Genomic DNA, 20,367 nt, shown 5'->3' with positions numbered 1-20,367 from the left:
TCCCTCCTCTCCTCTCCTCTCCTCTGCTCTCCTCTCCTCTCCTCTCCTCTGCTCTCTTATGCTCTCCTCTCCTCTGCTCTCCTCTGCTCTCCTCTACTCTCCTCCAGTCAGCTCTGCTCTGCTCGGCTCGGCTCGGCTCGGCTCGGCTCGGCACGGCTTGGACGGGTTCGGTTCGCCCCTCCTCTGCACCCCGCCTCGCTCCCAGCCCACCCGAGGCCACGAGGACACGGGCGATGCCACACACCAGCCCAGAAGCGGCAGCCCCGCCCCGTGACCCTTCCTCCGCGCGCTTCCCCTCGCCACCCACCCGCAACAGGCCCTGACCAGAGACACGATAGGCCGGCTCACCTACACGGACACAGGGATACCCACGGAGACACAGGGACAGACACAGACTGAGGGATGTCTGCACAGACGGCCAGAACGCAGAGCCCCAGAGACAGACTCTCCAACCCGCAGTCCCCCCCACCCCCCCAGACCCTCCACACCCCCAGCTCCCAGGACAGACGCGGTGACCCTGACCGGCATGGGGACAGGGACCGGGTCGGAGACACGGGTGCACGCAACGCTCACACACCCACTCACACGCACAGGAACACACACACGCACGCACACACCCGCGCACACACGCACTCGGACAAGACACCACCCACCCAGGAGGCTGCGGTGGCCTGGCACCTGTCCCGGGAGGGAGGGCCGGCGTGCTTGGGCAGGGCTTTGGCCTAGGTGGCGGCGCCCTGGAGCTGCCGGAGGAGCCCGGGGAGCCCGAGGACCTGCCGGTGAGGTGTCAGCAGTCCCGTTCGGCTCCCTTTCCTGCCCAGCACCCGGTCTGGCCTGGGGGCCTGCCAGGGATTCTTTCATGGGTCTAGTCTTCTGGTGTGGGGTGTGGGGTGTGGGGTGTGGGGTGTGGGGTGTGGCGTGGGGCCGGGGGCGGGGCGGGGGCCTCTCTTGGCCCGGTGTGCGGCGCCTCCGGTCTTTCTCGGAGCGAGACAGCCCCGCGCTTGCCGTGGCTGCTCCCGGGAGACGCAGGGTGGAGCCGAGTGCCCAAGGCGCCGGGAGCCCACGAGGGTCGGCCATCTGGCGTCCTGGGCACCTCGGCCCGGGCGCGGGGCCCCAGGGGCGAAGGGGAGGTGGTCGGTGAGAAGGAAGGGAATGCCCTTCCGGCCTGAGCGGAGCCCAGGCCCGGTGGAGAGAAGGGGCAGGGTGGGCCCAGGTCGCGGGGGCGCCGGGAGGGGTGGGGCGGTGGGGCGGGCTGCCGGTGGGCTTTGGAGCTGGGGGCAGCCCGAGGGCCTCGCTAGGGGATCCAGGGCCCAGGGCCCGGGCCCGGGCGCACAGGCCCGAGGAGAGGTTGCCCGAGCCCGGGGTCGAGGCCCGCTCCTGCCTCCTGTCCCCCACAACCCCGGCCCCGGCCCGCCCCTCCCCGCCCTCCTCCCACAGCCCGTCGGCCCCCACCCCCTCCCCGCGTCCATGGCCGTGGTCCTCACCCCGGTCCCCCTTTCCCTGCCTCTGGCCCCCGAGCCCCCTCCAACACTGCCTCTCCCTGCCAGCAGCCCCCCAAGGTCGGCTGAGGCGCGGCTGGGCCTCGTGGCGTGGAGGCGGAAAGGCTGGGTTGTGGCCGGCCGCCCGTGCAGCGGGCCGCCCTTTTGGGGCCAGGGGCCCGCGATGCTGGGGCTGGGGTGGCCAGGGGTCGGGGGGTCAGGGGCCCGAGGTGACCGGGCTCAGGGGCTGCGGCGTTCAGGGACTGCTGGGAGGCCGCCGCGTTGGCGGCCAAGCGAGTGGGAGGGAGGCCGAAGGGGGAGAGAAAAGAGGAAGGCCAAACAAGACAAGCGTTTGGGGGCGAAAGAAAAAGCCTACAGCACCCGGTATTCCCAGGCGGTCTCCCATCCAAGTACTAACCAGGCCCGACCCTGCTTAGCTTTCGAGATCAGACGAGATAGGGCGCGTTCAGGGTGGTATGGCCGTAGACGCCTGCCGCCGCAGCTGGCCGCCCCAAGAGCCTGCTGCGCGCTTCGCGGGCCCCGGCGCGCGCCGCGGCTCACCCCTCCGCCTGTCCTTGTCCTGGCGCCTGCCTCCCCGCCCGCCCGCCCGCCCAGGGGCCCAGACGCCTGCGGGCCCCGGGGCCTCGCCAAAGTCCCTCCGGGCACTCTCCCATCCCGGGACTCCCCAGCCCCTCCGCCCCGTGCCTCTGCAGGTGGCAAGGGGCTGTGTCCTCGGGCCCGCGCGCGGTGAGCACAGCGCCCCCCAGCGCCCACCCAGCGCCCTAGGCCTGGCCCAGCTGGCCACCTGGCCTTCCCTCCTCTCCTCTCCTCTCCTCTGCTCTCCTCTCCTCTCCTCTCCTCTGCTCTCTTATGCTCTCCTCTCCTCTGCTCTCCTCTGCTCTCCTCTACTCTCCTCCAGTCAGCTCTGCTCTGCTCGGCTCGGCTCGGCTCGGCTCGGCTCGGCACGGCTTGGACGGGTTCGGTTCGCCCCTCCTCTGCACCCCGCCTCGCTCCCAGCCCACCCGAGGCCACGAGGACACGGGCGATGCCACACACCAGCCCAGAAGCGGCAGCCCCGCCCCGTGACCCTTCCTCCGCGCGCTTCCCCTCGCCACCCACCCGCAACAGGCCCTGACCAGAGACACGATAGGCCGGCTCACCTACACGGACACAGGGATACCCACGGAGACACAGGGACAGACACAGACTGAGGGATGTCTGCACAGACGGCCAGAACGCAGAGCCCCAGAGACAGACTCTCCAACCCGCAGTCCCCCCCACCCCCCCAGACCCTCCACACCCCCAGCTCCCAGGACAGACGCGGTGACCCTGACCGGCATGGGGACAGGGACCGGGTCGGAGACACGGGTGCACGCAACGCTCACACACCCACTCACACGCACAGGAACACACACACGCACGCACACACCCGCGCACACACGCACTCGGACAAGACACCACCCACCCAGGAGGCTGCGGTGGCCTGGCACCTGTCCCGGGAGGGAGGGCCGGCGTGCTTGGGCAGGGCTTTGGCCTAGGTGGCGGCGCCCTGGAGCTGCCGGAGGAGCCCGGGGAGCCCGAGGACCTGCCGGTGAGGTGTCAGCAGTCCCGTTCGGCTCCCTTTCCTGCCCAGCACCCGGTCTGGCCTGGGGGCCTGCCAGGGATTCTTTCATGGGTCTAGTCTTCTGGTGTGGGGTGTGGGGTGTGGGGTGTGGGGTGTGGGGTGTGGCGTGGGGCCGGGGGCGGGGCGGGGGCCTCTCTTGGCCCGGTGTGCGGCGCCTCCGGTCTTTCTCGGAGCGAGACAGCCCCGCGCTTGCCGTGGCTGCTCCCGGGAGACGCAGGGTGGAGCCGAGTGCCCAAGGCGCCGGGAGCCCACGCGGGTCGGCCATCTGGCGTCCTGGGCACCTCGGCCCGGGCGCGGGGCCCCAGGGGCGAAGGGGAGGTGGTCGGTGAGAAGGAAGGGAATGCCCTTCCGGCCTGAGCGGAGCCCAGGCCCGGTGGAGAGAAGGGGCAGGGTGGGCCCAGGTCGCGGGGGCGCCGGGAGGGGTGGGGCGGTGGGGCGGGCTGCCGGTGGGCTTTGGAGCTGGGGGCAGCCCGAGGGCCTCGCTAGGGGATCCAGGGCCCAGGGCCCGGGCCCGGGCGCACAGGCCCGAGGAGAGGTTGCCCGAGCCCGGGGTCGAGGCCCGCTCCTGCCTCCTGTCCCCCACAACCCCGGCCCCGGCCCGCCCCTCCCCGCCCTCCTCCCACAGCCCGTCGGCCCCCACCCCCTCCCCGCGTCCATGGCCGTGGTCCTCACCCCGGTCCCCCTTTCCCTGCCTCTGGCCCCCGAGCCCCCTCCAACACTGCCTCTCCCTGCCAGCAGCCCCCCAAGGTCGGCTGAGGCGCGGCTGGGCCTCGTGGCGTGGAGGCGGAAAGGCTGGGTTGTGGCCGGCCGCCCGTGCAGCGGGCCGCCCTTTTGGGGCCAGGGGCCCGCGATGCTGGGGCTGGGGTGGCCAGGGGTCGGGGGGTCAGGGGCCCGAGGTGACCGGGCTCAGGGGCTGCGGCGTTCAGGGACTGCTGGGAGGCCGCCGCGTTGGCGGCCAAGCGAGTGGGAGGGAGGCCGAAGGGGGAGAGAAAAGAGGAAGGCCAAACAAGACAAGCGTTTGGGGGCGAAAGAAAAAGCCTACAGCACCCGGTATTCCCAGGCGGTCTCCCATCCAAGTACTAACCAGGCCCGACCCTGCTTAGCTTCCGAGATCAGACGAGATCGGGCGCGTTCAGGGTGGTATGGCCGTAGACGCCTGCCGCCGCAGCTGGCCGCCCCAAGAGCCTGCTGCGCGCTTCGCGGGCCCCGGCGCGCGCCGCGGCTCACCCCTCCGCCTGTCCTTGTCCTGGCGCCTGCCTCCCCGCCCGCCCGCCCGCCCAGGGGCCCAGACGCCTGCGGGCCCCGGGGCCTCGCCAAAGTCCCTCCGGGCACTCTCCCATCCCGGGACTCCCCAGCCCCTCCGCCCCGTGCCTCTGCAGGTGGCAAGGGGCTGTGTCCTCGGGCCCGCGCGCGGTGAGCACAGCGCCCCCCAGCGCCCACCCAGCGCCCTAGGCCTGGCCCAGCTGGCCACCTGGCCTTCCCTCCTCTCCTCTCCTCTCCTCTGCTCTCCTCTCCTCTCCTCTCCTCTGCTCTCTTATGCTCTCCTCTCCTCTGCTCTCCTCTGCTCTCCTCTACTCTCCTCCAGTCAGCTCTGCTCGGCTCGGCTCGGCTCGGCTCGGCTCGGCTCTGCTCGGCTCGGCTGGGCACGGCTTGGACGGGTTCGGTTCTCCCCTCCTCTGCACCCCGCCTCGCTCCCAGCCCACCCGAGGCCACGAGGACACGGGCGATGCCACACACCCGCCCAGAAGCGGCAGCCCCGCCCCGTGACCCTTCCTCCGCGCGCTTCCCCTCGCCACCCACCCGCAACAGGCCCTGACCAGAGACACGATAGGCCGGCTCACCTACACGGACACAGGGATACCCACGGAGACACAGGGACAGACACAGACTGAGGGATGTCTGCACAGACGGCCAGAACGCAGAGCCCCAGAGACAGACTCTCCAACCCGCAGTCCCCCCCACCCCCCCAGACCCTCCACACCCCCAGCTCCCAGGACAGACGCGGTGACCCTGACCGGCATGGGACAGGGACCGGGTCGGAGACACGGGTGCACGCAATGCTCACACACCCACTCACACGCACAGGAACACACACACGCACGCACACACCCGCGCACACACGCACTCGGACAAGACACCACCCACCCAGGAGGCTGCGGTGGCCTGGCACCTGTCCCGGGAGGGAGGGCCGGCGTGCTTGGGCAGGGCTTTGGCCTAGGTGGCGGCGCCCTGGAGCTGCCGGAGGAGCCCGGGGAGCCCGAGGACCTGCCGGTGAGGTGTCAGCAGTCCCGTTCGGCTCCCTTTCCTGCCCAGCACCCGGTCTGGCCTGGGGGCCTGCCAGGGATTCTTTCATGGGTCTAGTCTTCTGGTGTGGGGTGTGGGGTGTGGGGTGTGGGGTGTGGGGTGTGGCGTGGGGCCGGGGGCGGGGCGGGGGCCTCTCTTGGCCCGGTGTGCGGCGACTCCGGTCTTTCTCGGAGCGAGACAGCCCCGCGCTTGCCGTGGCTGCTCCCGGGAGACGCAGGGTGGAGCCGAGTGCCCAAGGCGCCGGGAGCCCACGAGGGTCGGCCATCTGGCGTCCTGGGCACCTCGGCCCGGGCGCGGGGCCCCAGGGGCGAAGGGGAGGTGGTCGGTGAGAAGGAAGGGAATGCCCTTCCGGCCTGAGCGGAGCCCAGGCCCGGTGGAGAGAAGGGGCAGGGTGGGCCCAGGTCGCGGGGGCGCCGGGAGGGGTGGGGCGGTGGGGCGGGCTGCCGGTGGGCTTTGGAGCTGTGGGCAGCCCGAGGGCCTCGCTAGGGGATCCAGGGCCCAGGGCCCGGGCCCGGGCGCACAGGCCCGAGGAGAGGTTGCCCGAGCCCGGGGTCGAGGCCCGCTCCTGCCTCCTGTCCCTCACAACCCCGGCCCCGGCCCGCCCCTCCCCGCCCTCCTCCCACAGCCCGTCGGCCCCCACCCCCTCCCCGCGTCCATGGCCGTGGTCCTCACCCCGGTCCCCCTTTCCCTGCCTCTGGCCCCTGAGCCCCCTCCAACACTGCCTCTCCCTCCCAGCAGCCCCCCAAGGTAGGCTGAGGCGCGGCTGGGCCTCGTGGCGTGGAGGCGGAAAGGCTGGGTTGTGGCCGGCCGCCCGTGCAGCGGGCCGCCCTTTTGGGGCCAGGGGCCCGCGATGCTGGGGCTGGGGTGGCCAGGGGTCGGGGGGTCAGGGGCCCGAGGTGACCGGGCTCCGGGGCTGCGGCGTTCAGGGACTGCTGGGAGGCCGCCGCGTTGGCGGCCAAGCGAGTGGGAGGGAGGCCGAAGGGGGAGAGAAAAGAGGAAGGCCAAACAAGACAAGCGTTTGGGGGCGAAAGAAAAAGCCTACAGCACCCGGTATTCCCAGGCGGTCTCCCATCCAAGTACTAACCAGGCCCGACCCTGCTTAGCTTCCGAGATCAGACGAGATCGGGCGCGTGCAGGGTGGTATGGCCGTAGACGCCTGCCGCCGCAGCTGGCCGCCCCAAGAGCCTGCTGCGCGCTTCGCGGGCCCCGGCGCGCGCCGCGGCTCACCCCTCAGCCTGTCCTTGTCCTGGCGCCTGCCTCCCCGCCCGCCCGCCCGCCCAGGGGCCCAGACGCCTGCGGGCCCCGGGGCCTCGCCAAAGTCCCTCCGGGCACTCTCCCATCCCGGGACTCCCCAGCCCCTCCGCCCCGTGCCTCTGCAGGTGGCAAGGGGCTGTGTCCTCGGGCCCGCGCGCGGTGAGCACAGCGCCCCCCAGCGCCCACCCAGCGCCCTAGACCTGGCCCAGCTGGCCACCTGGCCTTCCCTCCTCTCCTCTCCTCTCCTCTGCTCTCCTCTCCTCTCCTCTCCTCTGCTCTCTTATGCTCTCCTCTCCTCTGCTCTCCTCTGCTCTCCTCTACTCTCCTCCAGTCAGCTCTGCTCTGCTCGGCTCGGCTCGGCTCGGCTCGGCTCGGCACGGCTTGGACGGGTTCGGTTCTCCCCTCCTCTGCACCCCGCCTCGCTCCCAGCCCACCCGAGGCCACGAGGACACGGGCGATGCCACACACCCGCCCAGAAGCGGCAGCCCCGCCCCGTGACCCTTCCTCCGCGCGCTTCCCCTCGCCACCCACCCGCAACAGGCCCTGACCAGAGACACGATAGGCCGGCTCACCTACACGGACACAGGGATACCCACGGAGACACAGGGACAGACACAGACTGAGGGATGTCTGCACAGACGGCCAGAACGCAGAGCCCCAGAGACAGACTCTCCAACCCGCAGTCCCCCCCACCCCCCCAGACCCTCCACACCCCCAGCTCCCAGGACAGACGCGGTGACCCTGACCGGCATGGGGACAGGGACCGGGTCGGAGACACGGGTGCACGCAACGCTCACACACCCACTCACACGCACAGGAACACCCACACGCACGCACACACCCGCGCACACACGCACTCGGACAAGACACCACCCACCCAGGAGGCTGCGGTGGCCTGGCACCTGTCCCGGGAGGGAGGGCCGGCGTGCTTGGGCAGGGCTTTGGCCTAGGTGGCGGCGCCCTGGAGCTGCCGGAGGAGCCCGGGGAGCCCGAGGACCTGCCGGTGAGGTGTCAGCAGTCCCGTTCGGCTCCCTTTCCTGCCCAGCACCCGGTCTGGCCTGGGGGCCTGCCAGGGATTCTTTCATGGGTCTAGTCTTCTGGTGTGGGGTGTGGGGTGTGGGGTGTGGGGTGTGGGGTGTGGCGTGGGGCCGGGGGCGGGGCGGGGGCCTCTCTTGGCCCGGTGTGCGGCGCCTCCGGTCTTTCTCGGAGCGAGACAGCCCCGCGCTTGCCGTGGCTGCTCCCGGGAGACGCAGGGTGGAGCCGAGTGCCCAAGGCGCCGGGAGCCCACGCGGGTCGGCCATCTGGCGTCCTGGGCACCTCGGCCCGGGCGCGGGGCCCCAGGGGCGAAGGGGAGGTGGTCGGTGAGAAGGAAGGGAATGCCCTTCCGGCCTGAGCGGAGCCCAGGCCCGGTGGAGAGAAGGGGCAGGGTGGGCCCAGGTCGCGGGGGCGCCGGGAGGGGTGGGGCGGTGGGGCGGGCTGCCGGTGGGCTTTGGAGCTGGGGGCAGCCCGAGGGCCTCGCTAGGGGATCCAGGGCCCAGGGCCCGGGCCCGGGCGCACAGGCCCGAGGAGAGGTTGCCCGAGCCCGGGGTCGAGGCCCGCTCCTGCCTCCTGTCCCCCACAACCCCGGCCCCGGCCCGCCCCTCCCCGCCCTCCTCCCACAGCCCGTCGGCCCCCACCCCCTCCCCGCGTCCATGGCCGTGGTCCTCACCCCGGTCCCCCTTTCCCTGCCTCTGGCCCCCGAGCCCCCTCCAACACTGCCTCTCCCTGCCAGCAGCCCCCCAAGGTCGGCTGAGGCGCGGCTGGGCCTCGTGGCGTGGAGGCGGAAAGGCTGGGTTGTGGCCGGCCGCCCGTGCAGCGGGCCGCCCTTTTGGGGCCAGGGGCCCGCGATGCTGGGGCTGGGGTGGCCAGGGGTCGGGGGGTCAGGGGCCCGAGGTGACCGGGCTCAGGGGCTGCGGCGTTCAGGGACTGCTGGGAGGCCGCCGCGTTGGCGGCCAAGCGAGTGGGAGGGAGGCCGAAGGGGGAGAGAAAAGAGGAAGGCCAAACAAGACAAGCGTTTGGGGGCGAAAGAAAAAGCCTACAGCACCCGGTATTCCCAGGCGGTCTCCCATCCAAGTACTAACCAGGCCCGACCCTGCTTAGCTTCCGAGATCAGACGAGATCGGGCGCGTTCAGGGTGGTATGGCCGTAGACGCCTGCCGCCGCAGCTGGCCGCCCCAAGAGCCTGCTGCGCGCTTCGCGGGCCCCGGCGCGCGCCGCGGCTCACCCCTCCGCCTGTCCTTGTCCTGGCGCCTGCCTCCCCGCCCGCCCGCCCGCCCAGGGGCCCAGACGCCTGCGGGCCCCGGGGCCTCGCCAAAGTCCCTCCGGGCACTCTCCCATCCCGGGACTCCCCAGCCCCTCCGCCCCGTGCCTCTGCAGGTGGCAAGGGGCTGTGTCCTCGGGCCCGCGCGCGGTGAGCACAGCGCCCCCCAGCGCCCACCCAGCGCCCTAGGCCTGGCCCAGCTGGCCACCTGGCCTTCCCTCCTCTCCTCTCCTCTCCTCTGCTCTCCTCTCCTCTCCTCTCCTCTGCTCTCTTATGCTCTCCTCTCCTCTGCTCTCCTCTGCTCTCCTCTACTCTCCTCCAGTCAGCTCTGCTCTGCTCGGCTCGGCTCGGCTCGGCTCGGCTCGGCACGGCTTGGACGGGTTCGGTTCGCCCCTCCTCTGCACCCCGCCTCGCTCCCAGCCCACCCGAGGCCACGAGGACACGGGCGATGCCACACACCAGCCCAGAAGCGGCAGCCCCGCCCCGTGACCCTTCCTCCGCGCGCTTCCCCTCGCCACCCACCCGCAACAGGCCCTGACCAGAGACACGATAGGCCGGCTCACCTACACGGACACAGGGATACCCACGGAGACACAGGGACAGACACAGACTGAGGGATGTCTGCACAGACGGCCAGAACGCAGAGCCCCAGAGACAGACTCTCCAACCCGCAGTCCCCCCCACCCCCCCAGACCCTCCACACCCCCAGCTCCCAGGACAGACGCGGTGACCCTGACCGGCATGGGGACAGGGACCGGGTCGGAGACACGGGTGCACGCAACGCTCACACACCCACTCACACGCACAGGAACACACACACGCACGCACACACCCGCGCACACACGCACTCGGACAAGACACCACCCACCCAGGAGGCTGCGGTGGCCTGGCACCTGTCCCGGGAGGGAGGGCCGGCGTGCTTGGGCAGGGCTTTGGCCTAGGTGGCGGCGCCCTGGAGCTGCCGGAGGAGCCCGGGGAGCCCGAGGACCTGCCGGTGAGGTGTCAGCAGTCCCGTTCGGCTCCCTTTCCTGCCCAGCACCCGGTCTGGCCTGGGGGCCTGCCAGGGATTCTTTCATGGGTCTAGTCTTCTGGTGTGGGGTGTGGGGTGTGGGGTGTGGGGTGTGGGGTGTGGCGTGGGGCCGGGGGCGGGGCGGGGGCCTCTCTTGGCCCGGTGTGCGGCGCCTCCGGTCTTTCTCGGAGCGAGACAGCCCCGCGCTTGCCGTGGCTGCTCCCGGGAGACGCAGGGTGGAGCCGAGTGCCCAAGGCGCCGGGAGCCCACGCGGGTCGGCCATCTGGCGTCCTGGGCACCTCGGCCCGGGCGCGGGGCCCCAGGGGCGAAGGGGAGGTGGTCGGTGAGAAGGAAGGGAATGCCCTTCCGGCCTGAGCGGAGCCCAGGCCCGGTGGAGAGAAGGGGCAGGGTGGGCCCAGGTCGCGGGGGCGCCGGGAGGGGTGGGGCGGTGGGGCGGGCTGCCGGTGGGCTTTGGAGCTGGGGGCAGCCCGAGGGCCTCGCTAGGGGATCCAGGGCCCAGGGCCCGGGCCCGGGCGCACAGGCCCGAGGAGAGGTTGCCCGAGCCCGGGGTCGAGGCCCGCTCCTGCCTCCTGTCCCCCACAACCCCGGCCCCGGCCCGCCCCTCCCCGCCCTCCTCCCACAGCCCGTCGGCCCCCACCCCCTCCCCGCGTCCATGGCCGTGGTCCTCACCCCGGTCCCCCTTTCCCTGCCTCTGGCCCCCGAGCCCCCTCCAACACTGCCTCTCCCTGCCAGCAGCCCCCCAAGGTCGGCTGAGGCGCGGCTGGGCCTCGTGGCGTGGAGGCGGAAAGGCTGGGTTGTGGCCGGCCGCCCGTGCAGCGGGCCGCCCTTTTGGGGCCAGGGGCCCGCGATGCTGGGGCTGGGGTGGCCAGGGGTCGGGGGGTCAGGGGCCCGAGGTGACCGGGCTCAGGGGCTGCGGCGTTCAGGGACTGCTGGGAGGCCGCCGCGTTGGCGGCCAAGCGAGTGGGAGGGAGGCCGAAGGGGGAGAGAAAAGAGGAAGGCCAAACAAGACAAGCGTTTGGGGGCGAAAGAAAAAGCCTACAGCACCCGGTATTCCCAGGCGGTCTCCCATCCAAGTACTAACCAGGCCCGACCCTGCTTAGCTTCCGAGATCAGACGAGATCGGGCGCGTTCAGGGTGGTATGGCCGTAGACGCCTGCCGCCGCAGCTGGCCGCCCCAAGAGCCTGCTGCGCGCTTCGCGGGCCCCGGCGCGCGCCGCGGCTCACCCCTCCGCCTGTCCTTGTCCTGGCGCCTGCCTCCCCGCCCGCCCGCCCGCCCAGGGGCCCAGACGCCTGCGGGCCCCGGGGCCTCGCCAAAGTCCCTCCGGGCACTCTCCCATCCCGGGACTCCCCAGCCCCTCCGCCCCGTGCCTCTGCAGGTGGCAAGGGGCTGTGTCCTCGGGCCCGCGCGCGGTGAGCACAGCGCCCCCCAGCGCCCACCCAGCGCCCTAGGCCTGGCCCAGCTGGCCACCTGGCCTTCCCTCCTCTCCTCTCCTCTCCTCTGCTCTCCTCTCCTCTCCTCTCCTCTGCTCTCTTATGCTCTCCTCTCCTCTGCTCTCCTCTGCTCTCCTCTACTCTCCTCCAGTCAGCTCTGCTCGGCTCGGCTCGGCTCGGCTCGGCTCGGCTCTGCTCGGCTCGGCTGGGCACGGCTTGGACGGGTTCGGTTCTCCCCTCCTCTGCACCCCGCCTCGCTCCCAGCCCACCCGAGGCCACGAGGACACGGGCGATGCCACACACCCGCCCAGAAGCGGCAGCCCCGCCCCGTGACCCTTCCTCCGCGCGCTTCCCCTCGCCACCCACCCGCAACAGGCCCTGACCAGAGACACGATAGGCCGGCTCACCTACACGGACACAGGGATACCCACGGAGACACAGGGACAGACACAGACTGAGGGATGTCTGCACAGACGGCCAGAACGCAGAGCCCCAGAGACAGACTCTCCAACCCGCAGTCCCCCCCACCCCCCCAGACCCTCCACACCCCCAGCTCCCAGGACAGACGCGGTGACCCTGACCGGCATGGGACAGGGACCGGGTCGGAGACACGGGTGCACGCAACGCTCACACACCCACTCACACGCACAGGAACACACACACGCACGCACACACCCGCGCACACACGCACTCGGACAAGACACCACCCACCCAGGAGGCTGCGGTGGCCTGGCACCTGTCCCAGGAGGGAGGGCCGGCGTGCTTGGGCAGGGCTTTGGCCTAGGTGGCGGCGCCCTGGAGCTGCCGGAGGAGCCCGGGGAGCCCGAGGACCTGCCGGTGAGGTGTCAGCAGTCCCGTTCGGCTCCCTTTCCTGCCCAGCACCCGGTCTGGCCTGGGGGCCTGCCAGGGATTCTTTCATGGGTCTAGTCTTCTGGTGTGGGGTGTGGGGTGTGGGGTGTGGGGTGTGGCGTGGGGCCGGGGGCGGGGCGGGGGCCTCTCTTGGCCCGGTGTGCGGCGCCTCCGGTCTTTCTCGGAGCGAGACAGCCCCGCGCTTGCCGTGGCTGCTCCCGGGAGACGCAGGGTGGAGCCGAGTGCCCAAGGCGCCGGGAGCCCACGAGGGTCGGCCATCTGGCGTCCTGGGCACCTCGGCCCGGGCGCGGGGCCCCAGGGGCGAAGGGGAGGTGGTCGGTGAGAAGGAAGGGAATGCCCTTCCGGCCTGAGCGGAGCCCAGGCCCGGTGGAGAGAAGGGGCAGGGTGGGCCCAGGTCGCGGGGGCGCCGGGAGGGGTGGGGCGGTGGGGCGGGCTGCCGGTGGGCTTTGGAGCTGGGGGCAGCCCGAGGGCCTCGCTAGGGGATCCAGGGCCCAGGGCCCGGGCCCGGGCGCACAGGCCCGAGGAGAGGTTGCCCGAGCCCGGGGTCGAGGCCCGCTCCTGCCTCCTGTCCCCCACAACCCCGGCCCCGGCCCGCCCCTCCCCGCCCTCCTCCCACAGCCCGTCGGCCCCCACCCCCTCCCCGCGTCCATGGCCGTGGTCCTCACCCCGGTCCCCCTTTCCCTGCCTCTGGCCCCCGAGCCCCCTCCAACACTGCCTCTCCCTGCCAGCAGCCCCCCAAGGTCGGCTGAGGCGCGGCTGGGCCTCGTGGCGTGGAGGCGGAAAGGCTGGGTTGTGGCCGGCCGCCCGTGCAGCGGGCCGCCCTTTTGGGGCCAGGGGCCCGCGATGCTGGGGCTGGGGTGGCCAGGGGTCGGGGGGTCAGGGGCCCGAGGTGACCGGGCTCAGGGGCTGCGGCGTTCAGGGACTGCTGGGAGGCCGCCGCGTTGGCGGCCAAGCGAGTGGGAGGGAGGCCGAAGGGGGAGAGAAAAGAGGAAGGCCAAACAAGACAAGCGTTTGGGGGCGAAAGAAAAAGCCTACAGCACCCGGTATTCCCAGGCGGTCTCCCATCCAAGTACTAACCAGGCCCGACCCTGCTTAGCTTTCGAGATCAGACGAGATAGGGCGCGTTCAGGGTGGTATGGCCGTAGACGCCTGCCGCCGCAGCTGGCCGCCCCAAGAGCCTGCTGCGCGCTTCGCGGGCCCCGGCGCGCGCCGCGGCTCACCCCTCCGCCTGTCCTTGTCCTGGCGCCTGCCTCCCCGCCCGCCCGCCCGCCCAGGGGCCCAGACGCCTGCGGGCCCCGGGGCCTCGCCAAAGTCCCTCCGGGCACTCTCCCATCCCGGGACTCCCCAGCCCCTCCGCCCCGTGCCTCTGCAGGTGGCAAGGGGCTGTGTCCTCGGGCCCGCGCGCGGTGAGCACAGCGCCCCCCAGCGCCCACCCAGCGCCCTAGGCCTGGCCCAGCTGGCCACCTGGCCTTCCCTCCTCTCCTCTCCTCTCCTCTGCTCTCCTCTCCTCTCCTCTCCTCTGCTCTCTTATGCTCTCCTCTCCTCTGCTCTCCTCTGCTCTCCTCTACTCTCCTCCAGTCAGCTCTGCTCTGCTCGGCTCGGCTCGGCTCGGCTCGGCTCGGCACGGCTTGGACGGGTTCGGTTCGCCCCTCCTCTGCACCCCGCCTCGCTCCCAGCCCACCCGAGGCCACGAGGACACGGGCGATGCCACACACCAGCCCAGAAGCGGCAGCCCCGCCCCGTGACCCTTCCTCCGCGCGCTTCCCCTCGCCACCCACCCGCAACAGGCCCTGACCAGAGACACGATAGGCCGGCTCACCTACACGGACACAGGGATACCCACGGAGACACAGGGACAGACACAGACTGAGGGATGTCTGCACAGACGGCCAGAACGCAGAGCCCCAGAGACAGACTCTCCAACCCGCAGTCCCCCCCACCCCCCCAGACCCTCCACACCCCCAGCTCCCAGGACAGACGCGGTGACCCTGACCGGCATGGGGACAGGGACCGGGTCGGAGACACGGGTGCACGCAACGCTCACACACCCACTCACACGCACAGGAACACACACACGCACGCACACACCCGCGCACACACGCACTCGGACAAGACACCACCCACCCAGGAGGCTGCGGTGGCCTGGCACCTGTCCCGGGAGGGAGGGCCGGCGTGCTTGGGCAGGGCTTTGGCCTAGGTGGCGGCGCCCTGGAGCTGCCGGAGGAGCCCGGGGAGCCCGAGGACCTGCCGGTGAGGTGTCAGCAGTCCCGTTCGGCTCCCTTTCCTGCCCAGCACCCGGTCTGGCCTGGGGGCCTGCCAGGGATTCTTTCATGGGTCTAGTCTTCTGGTGTGGGGTGTGGGGTGTGGGGTGTGGGGTGTGGGGTGTGGCGTGGGGCCGGGGGCGGGGCGGGGGCCTCTCTTGGCCCGGTGTGCGGCGCCTCCGGTCTTTCTCGGAGCGAGACAGCCCCGCGCTTGCCGTGGCTGCTCCCGGGAGACGCAGGGTGGAGCCGAGTGCCCAAGGCGCCGGGAGCCCACGCGGGTCGGCCATCTGGCGTCCTGGGCACCTCGGCCCGGGCGCGGGGCCCCAGGGGCGAAGGGGAGGTGGTCGGTGAGAAGGAAGGGAATGCCCTTCCGGCCTGAGCGGAGCCCAGGCCCGGTGGAGAGAAGGGGCAGGGTGGGCCCAGGTCGCGGGGGCGCCGGGAGGGGTGGGGCGGTGGGGCGGGCTGCCGGTGGGCTTTGGAGCTGGGGGCAGCCCGAGGGCCTCGCTAGGGGATCCAGGGCCCAGGGCCCGGGCCCGGGCGCACAGGCCCGAGGAGAGGTTGCCCGAGCCCGGGGTCGAGGCCCGCTCCTGCCTCCTGTCCCCCACAACCCCGGCCCCGGCCCGCCCCTCCCCGCCCTCCTCCCACAGCCCGTCGGCCCCCACCCCCTCCCCGCGTCCATGGCCGTGGTCCTCACCCCGGTCCCCCTTTCCCTGCCTCTGGCCCCCGAGCCCCCTCCAACACTGCCTCTCCCTGCCAGCAGCCCCCCAAGGTCGGCTGAGGCGCGGCTGGGCCTCGTGGCGTGGAGGCGGAAAGGCTGGGTTGTGGCCGGCCGCCCGTGCAGCGGGCCGCCCTTTTGGGGCCAGGGGCCCGCGATGCTGGGGCTGGGGTGGCCAGGGGTCGGGGGGTCAGGGGCCCGAGGTGACCGGGCTCAGGGGCTGCGGCGTTCAGGGACTGCTGGGAGGCCGCCGCGTTGGCGGCCAAGCGAGTGGGAGGGAGGCCGAAGGGGGAGAGAAAAGAGGAAGGCCAAACAAGACAAGCGTTTGGGGGCGAAAGAAAAAGCCTACAGCACCCGGTATTCCCAGGCGGTCTCCCATCCAAGTACTAACCAGGCCCGACCCTGCTTAGCTTCCGAGATCAGACGAGATCGGGCGCGTTCAGGGTGGTATGGCCGTAGACGCCTGCCGCCGCAGCTGGCCGCCCCAAGAGCCTGCTGCGCGCTTCGCGGGCCCCGGCGCGCGCCGCGGCTCACCCCTCCGCCTGTCCTTGTCCTGGCGCCTGCCTCCCCGCCCGCCCGCCCGCCCAGGGGCCCAGACGCCTGCGGGCCCCGGGGCCTCGCCAAAGTCCCTCCGGGCACTCTCCCATCCCGGGACTCCCCAGCCCCTCCGCCCCGTGCCTCTGCAGGTGGCAAGGGGCTGTGTCCTCGGGCCCGCGCGCGGTGAGCACAGCGCCCCCCAGCGCCCACCCAGCGCCCTAGGCCTGGCCCAGCTGGCCACCTGGCCTTCCCTCCTCTCCTCTCCTCTCCTCTGCTCTCCTCTCCTCTCCTCTCCTCTGCTCTCTTATGCTCTCCTCTCCTCTGCTCTCCTCTGCTCTCCTCTACTCTCCTCCAGTCAGCTCTGCTCGGCTCGGCTCGGCTCGGCTCGGCTCGGCTCTGCTCGGCTCGGCTGGGCACGGCTTGGACGGGTTCGGTTCTCCCCTCCTCTGCACCCCGCCTCGCTCCCAGCCCACCCGAGGCCACGAGGACACGGGCGATGCCACACACCCGCCCAGAAGCGGCAGCCCCGCCCCGTGACCCTTCCTCCGCGCGCTTCCCCTCGCCACCCACCCGCAACAGGCCCTGACCAGAGACACGATAGGCCGGCTCACCTACACGGACACAGGGATACCCACGGAGACACAGGGACAGACACAGACTGAGGGATGTCTGCACAGACGGCCAGAACGCAGAGCCCCAGAGACAGACTCTCCAACCCGCAGTCCCCCCCACCCCCCCAGACCCTCCACACCCCCAGCTCCCAGGACAGACGCGGTGACCCTGACCGGCATGGGACAGGGACCGGGTCGGAGACACGGGTGCACGCAATGCTCACACACCCACTCACACGCACAGGAACACACACACGCACGCACACACCCGCGCACACACGCACTCGGACAAGACACCACCCACCCAGGAGGCTGCGGTGGCCTGGCACCTGTCCCGGGAGGGAGGGCCGGCGTGCTTGGGCAGGGCTTTGGCCTAGGTGGCGGCGCCCTGGAGCTGCCGGAGGAGCCCGGGGAGCCCGAGGACCTGCCGGTGAGGTGTCAGCAGTCCCGTTCGGCTCCCTTTCCTGCCCAGCACCCGGTCTGGCCTGGGGGCCTGCCAGGGATTCTTTCATGGGTCTAGTCTTCTGGTGTGGGGTGTGGGGTGTGGGGTGTGGGGTGTGGGGTGTGGCGTGGGGCCGGGGGCGGGGCGGGGGCCTCTCTTGGCCCGGTGTGCGGCGACTCCGGTCTTTCTCGGAGCGAGACAGCCCCGCGCTTGCCGTGGCTGCTCCCGGGAGACGCAGGGTGGAGCCGAGTGCCCAAGGCGCCGGGAGCCCACGAGGGTCGGCCATCTGGCGTCCTGGGCACCTCGGCCCGGGCGCGGGGCCCCAGGGGCGAAGGGGAGGTGGTCGGTGAGAAGGAAGGGAATGCCCTTCCGGCCTGAGCGGAGCCCAGGCCCGGTGGAGAGAAGGGGCAGGGTGGGCCCAGGTCGCGGGGGCGCCGGGAGGGGTGGGGCGGTGGGGCGGGCTGCCGGTGGGCTTTGGAGCTGTGGGCAGCCCGAGGGCCTCGCTAGGGGATCCAGGGCCCAGGGCCCGGGCCCGGGCGCACAGGCCCGAGGAGAGGTTGCCCGAGCCCGGGGTCGAGGCCCGCTCCTGCCTCCTGTCCCTCACAACCCCGGCCCCGGCCCGCCCCTCCCCGCCCTCCTCCCACAGCCCGTCGGCCCCCACCCCCTCCCCGCGTCCATGGCCGTGGTCCTCACCCCGGTCCCCCTTTCCCTGCCTCTGGCCCCTGAGCCCCCTCCAACACTGCCTCTCCCTCCCAGCAGCCCCCCAAGGTAGGCTGAGGCGCGGCTGGGCCTCGTGGCGTGGAGGCGGAAAGGCTGGGTTGTGGCCGGCCGCCCGTGCAGCGGGCCGCCCTTTTGGGGCCAGGGGCCCGCGATGCTGGGGCTGGGGTGGCCAGGGGTCGGGGGGTCAGGGGCCCGAGGTGACCGGGCTCCGGGGCTGCGGCGTTCAGGGACTGCTGGGAGGCCGCCGCGTTGGCGGCCAAGCGAGTGGGAGGGAGGCCGAAGGGGGAGAGAAAAGAGGAAGGCCAAACAAGACAAGCGTTTGGGGGCGAAAGAAAAAGCCTACAGCACCCGGTATTCCCAGGCGGTCTCCCATCCAAGTACTAACCAGGCCCGACCCTGCTTAGCTTCCGAGATCAGACGAGATCGGGCGCGTGCAGGGTGGTATGGCCGTAGACGCCTGCCGCCGCAGCTGGCCGCCCCAAGAGCCTGCTGCGCGCTTCGCGGGCCCCGGCGCGCGCCGCGGCTCACCCCTCAGCCTGTCCTTGTCCTGGCGCCTGCCTCCCCGCCCGCCCGCCCGCCCAGGGGCCCAGACGCCTGCGGGCCCCGGGGCCTCGCCAAAGTCCCTCCGGGCACTCTCCCATCCCGGGACTCCCCAGCCCCTCCGCCCCGTGCCTCTGCAGGTGGCAAGGGGCTGTGTCCTCGGGCCCGCGCGCGGTGAGCACAGCGCCCCCCAGCGCCCACCCAGCGCCCTAGACCTGGCCCAGCTGGCCACCTGGCCTTCCCTCCTCTCCTCTCCTCTCCTCTGCTCTCCTCTCCTCTCCTCTCCTCTGCTCTCTTATGCTCTCCTCTCCTCTGCTCTCCTCTGCTCTCCTCTACTCTCCTCCAGTCAGCTCTGCTCTGCTCGGCTCGGCTCGGCTCGGCTCGGCTCGGCTCGGCACGGCTTGGACGGGTTCGGTTCTCCCCTCCTCTGCACCCCGCCTCGCTCCCAGCCCACCCGAGGCCACGAGGACACGGGCGATGCCACACACCCGCCCAGAAGCGGCAGCCCCGCCCCGTGACCCTTCCTCCGCGCGCTTCCCCTCGCCACCCACCCGCAACAGGCCCTGACCAGAGACACGATAGGCCGGCTCACCTACACGGACACAGGGATACCCACGGAGACACAGGGACAGACACAGACTGAGGGATGTCTGCACAGACGGCCAGAACGCAGAGCCCCAGAGACAGACTCTCCAACCCGCAGTCCCCCCCACCCCCCCAGACCCTCCACACCCCCAGCTCCCAGGACAGACGCGGTGACCCTGACCGGCATGGGGACAGGGACCGGGTCGGAGACACGGGTGCACGCAACGCTCACACACCCACTCACACGCACAGGAACACCCACACGCACGCACACACCCGCGCACACACGCACTCGGACAAGACACCACCCACCCAGGAGGCTGCGGTGGCCTGGCACCTGTCCCGGGAGGGAGGGCCGGCGTGCTTGGGCAGGGCTTTGGCCTAGGTGGCGGCGCCCTGGAGCTGCCGGAGGAGCCCGGGGAGCCCGAGGACCTGCCGGTGAGGTGTCAGCAGTCCCGTTCGGCTCCCTTTCCTGCCCAGCACCCGGTCTGGCCTGGGGGCCTGCCAGGGATTCTTTCATGGGTCTAGTCTTCTGGTGTGGGGTGTGGGGTGTGGGGTGTGGGGTGTGGGGTGTGGCGTGGGGCCGGGGGCGGGGCGGGGGCCTCTCTTGGCCCGGTGTGCGGCGCCTCCGGTCTTTCTCGGAGCGAGACAGCCCCGCGCTTGCCGTGGCTGCTCCCGGGAGACGCAGGGTGGAGCCGAGTGCCCAAGGCGCCGGGAGCCCACGCGGGTCGGCCATCTGGCGTCCTGGGCACCTCGGCCCGGGCGCGGGGCCCCAGGGGCGAAGGGGAGGTGGTCGGTGAGAAGGAAGGGAATGCCCTTCCGGCCTGAGCGGAGCCCAGGCCCGGTGGAGAGAAGGGGCAGGGTGGGCCCAGGTCGCGGGGGCGCCGGGAGGGGTGGGGCGGTGGGGCGGGCTGCCGGTGGGCTTTGGAGCTGGGGGCAGCCCGAGGGCCTCGCTAGGGGATCCAGGGCCCAGGGCCCGGGCCCGGGCGCACAGGCCCGAGGAGAGGTTGCCCGAGCCCGGGGTCGAGGCCCGCTCCTGCCTCCTGTCCCCCACAACCCCGGCCCCGGCCCGCCCCTCCCCGCCCTCCTCCCACAGCCCGTCGGCCCCCACCCCCTCCCCGCGTCCATGGCCGTGGTCCTCACCCCGGTCCCCCTTTCCCTGCCTCTGGCCCCCGAGCCCCCTCCAACACTGCCTCTCCCTGCCAGCAGCCCCCCAAGGTCGGCTGAGGCGCGGCTGGGCCTCGTGGCGTGGAGGCGGAAAGGCTGGGTTGTGGCCGGCCGCCCGTGCAGCGGGCCGCCCTTTTGGGGCCAGGGGCCCGCGATGCTGGGGCTGGGGTGGCCAGGGGTCGGGGGGTCAGGGGCCCGAGGTGACCGGGCTCAGGGGCTGCGGCGTTCAGGGACTGCTGGGAGGCCGCCGCGTTGGCGGCCAAGCGAGTGGGAGGGAGGCCGAAGGGGGAGAGAAAAGAGGAAGGCCAAACAAGACAAGCGTTTGGGGGCGAAAGAAAAAGCCTACAGCACCCGGTATTCCCAGGCGGTCTCCCATCCAAGTACTAACCAGGCCCGACCCTGCTTAGCTTCCGAGATCAGACGAGATCGGGCGCGTTCAGGGTGGTATGGCCGTAGACGCCTGCCGCCGCAGCTGGCCGCCCCAAGAGCCTGCTGCGCG

General features: G+C 72.2%; 9 non-coding genes across 9 annotated transcripts; all 9 read right to left on the bottom strand.

The window, feature by feature from the left end:
• Positions 1–1,847: 1,847 nt before the first annotated feature.
• LOC122901292 lies at positions 1,848–1,966 on the bottom strand. Its single transcript, XR_006383422.1, has one exon. It is a non-coding gene; the product is annotated as a 5S ribosomal RNA (ribosomal RNA).
• A 2,171-nt stretch (positions 1,967–4,137) lies between these two features.
• On the bottom strand, positions 4,138–4,256 carry LOC122901293. The gene has a single exon (XR_006383423.1). It is a non-coding gene; the product is annotated as a 5S ribosomal RNA (ribosomal RNA).
• A 2,185-nt stretch (positions 4,257–6,441) lies between these two features.
• Positions 6,442–6,560, bottom strand: LOC122901260. The gene has a single exon (XR_006383392.1). It is a non-coding gene; the product is annotated as a 5S ribosomal RNA (ribosomal RNA).
• Positions 6,561–8,731: 2,171 nt separating this feature from the next.
• Positions 8,732–8,850, bottom strand: LOC122901281. Its single transcript, XR_006383411.1, has one exon. It is a non-coding gene; the product is annotated as a 5S ribosomal RNA (ribosomal RNA).
• Positions 8,851–11,021: 2,171 nt separating this feature from the next.
• LOC122901269 lies at positions 11,022–11,140 on the bottom strand. Its single transcript, XR_006383400.1, has one exon. It is a non-coding gene; the product is annotated as a 5S ribosomal RNA (ribosomal RNA).
• Positions 11,141–13,318: 2,178 nt separating this feature from the next.
• Positions 13,319–13,437, bottom strand: LOC122901291. Its single transcript, XR_006383421.1, has one exon. It is a non-coding gene; the product is annotated as a 5S ribosomal RNA (ribosomal RNA).
• A 2,171-nt stretch (positions 13,438–15,608) lies between these two features.
• LOC122901257 lies at positions 15,609–15,727 on the bottom strand. Its single transcript, XR_006383389.1, has one exon. It is a non-coding gene; the product is annotated as a 5S ribosomal RNA (ribosomal RNA).
• Positions 15,728–17,912: 2,185 nt separating this feature from the next.
• On the bottom strand, positions 17,913–18,031 carry LOC122901259. The gene has a single exon (XR_006383391.1). It is a non-coding gene; the product is annotated as a 5S ribosomal RNA (ribosomal RNA).
• A 2,176-nt stretch (positions 18,032–20,207) lies between these two features.
• LOC122901613 lies at positions 20,208–20,326 on the bottom strand. The gene has a single exon (XR_006383605.1). It is a non-coding gene; the product is annotated as a 5S ribosomal RNA (ribosomal RNA).
• Between the last annotated feature and the right edge of the window lie 41 nt (positions 20,327–20,367).

This window comes from Neovison vison, chromosome 2 (assembly GCF_020171115.1).
Source record: "Neovison vison isolate M4711 chromosome 2, ASM_NN_V1, whole genome shotgun sequence".
Taxonomy (NCBI): Eukaryota; Metazoa; Chordata; class Mammalia; order Carnivora; family Mustelidae; genus Neogale; species Neogale vison.
This window is presented reverse-complemented; position numbering and strand designations above follow the sequence as displayed.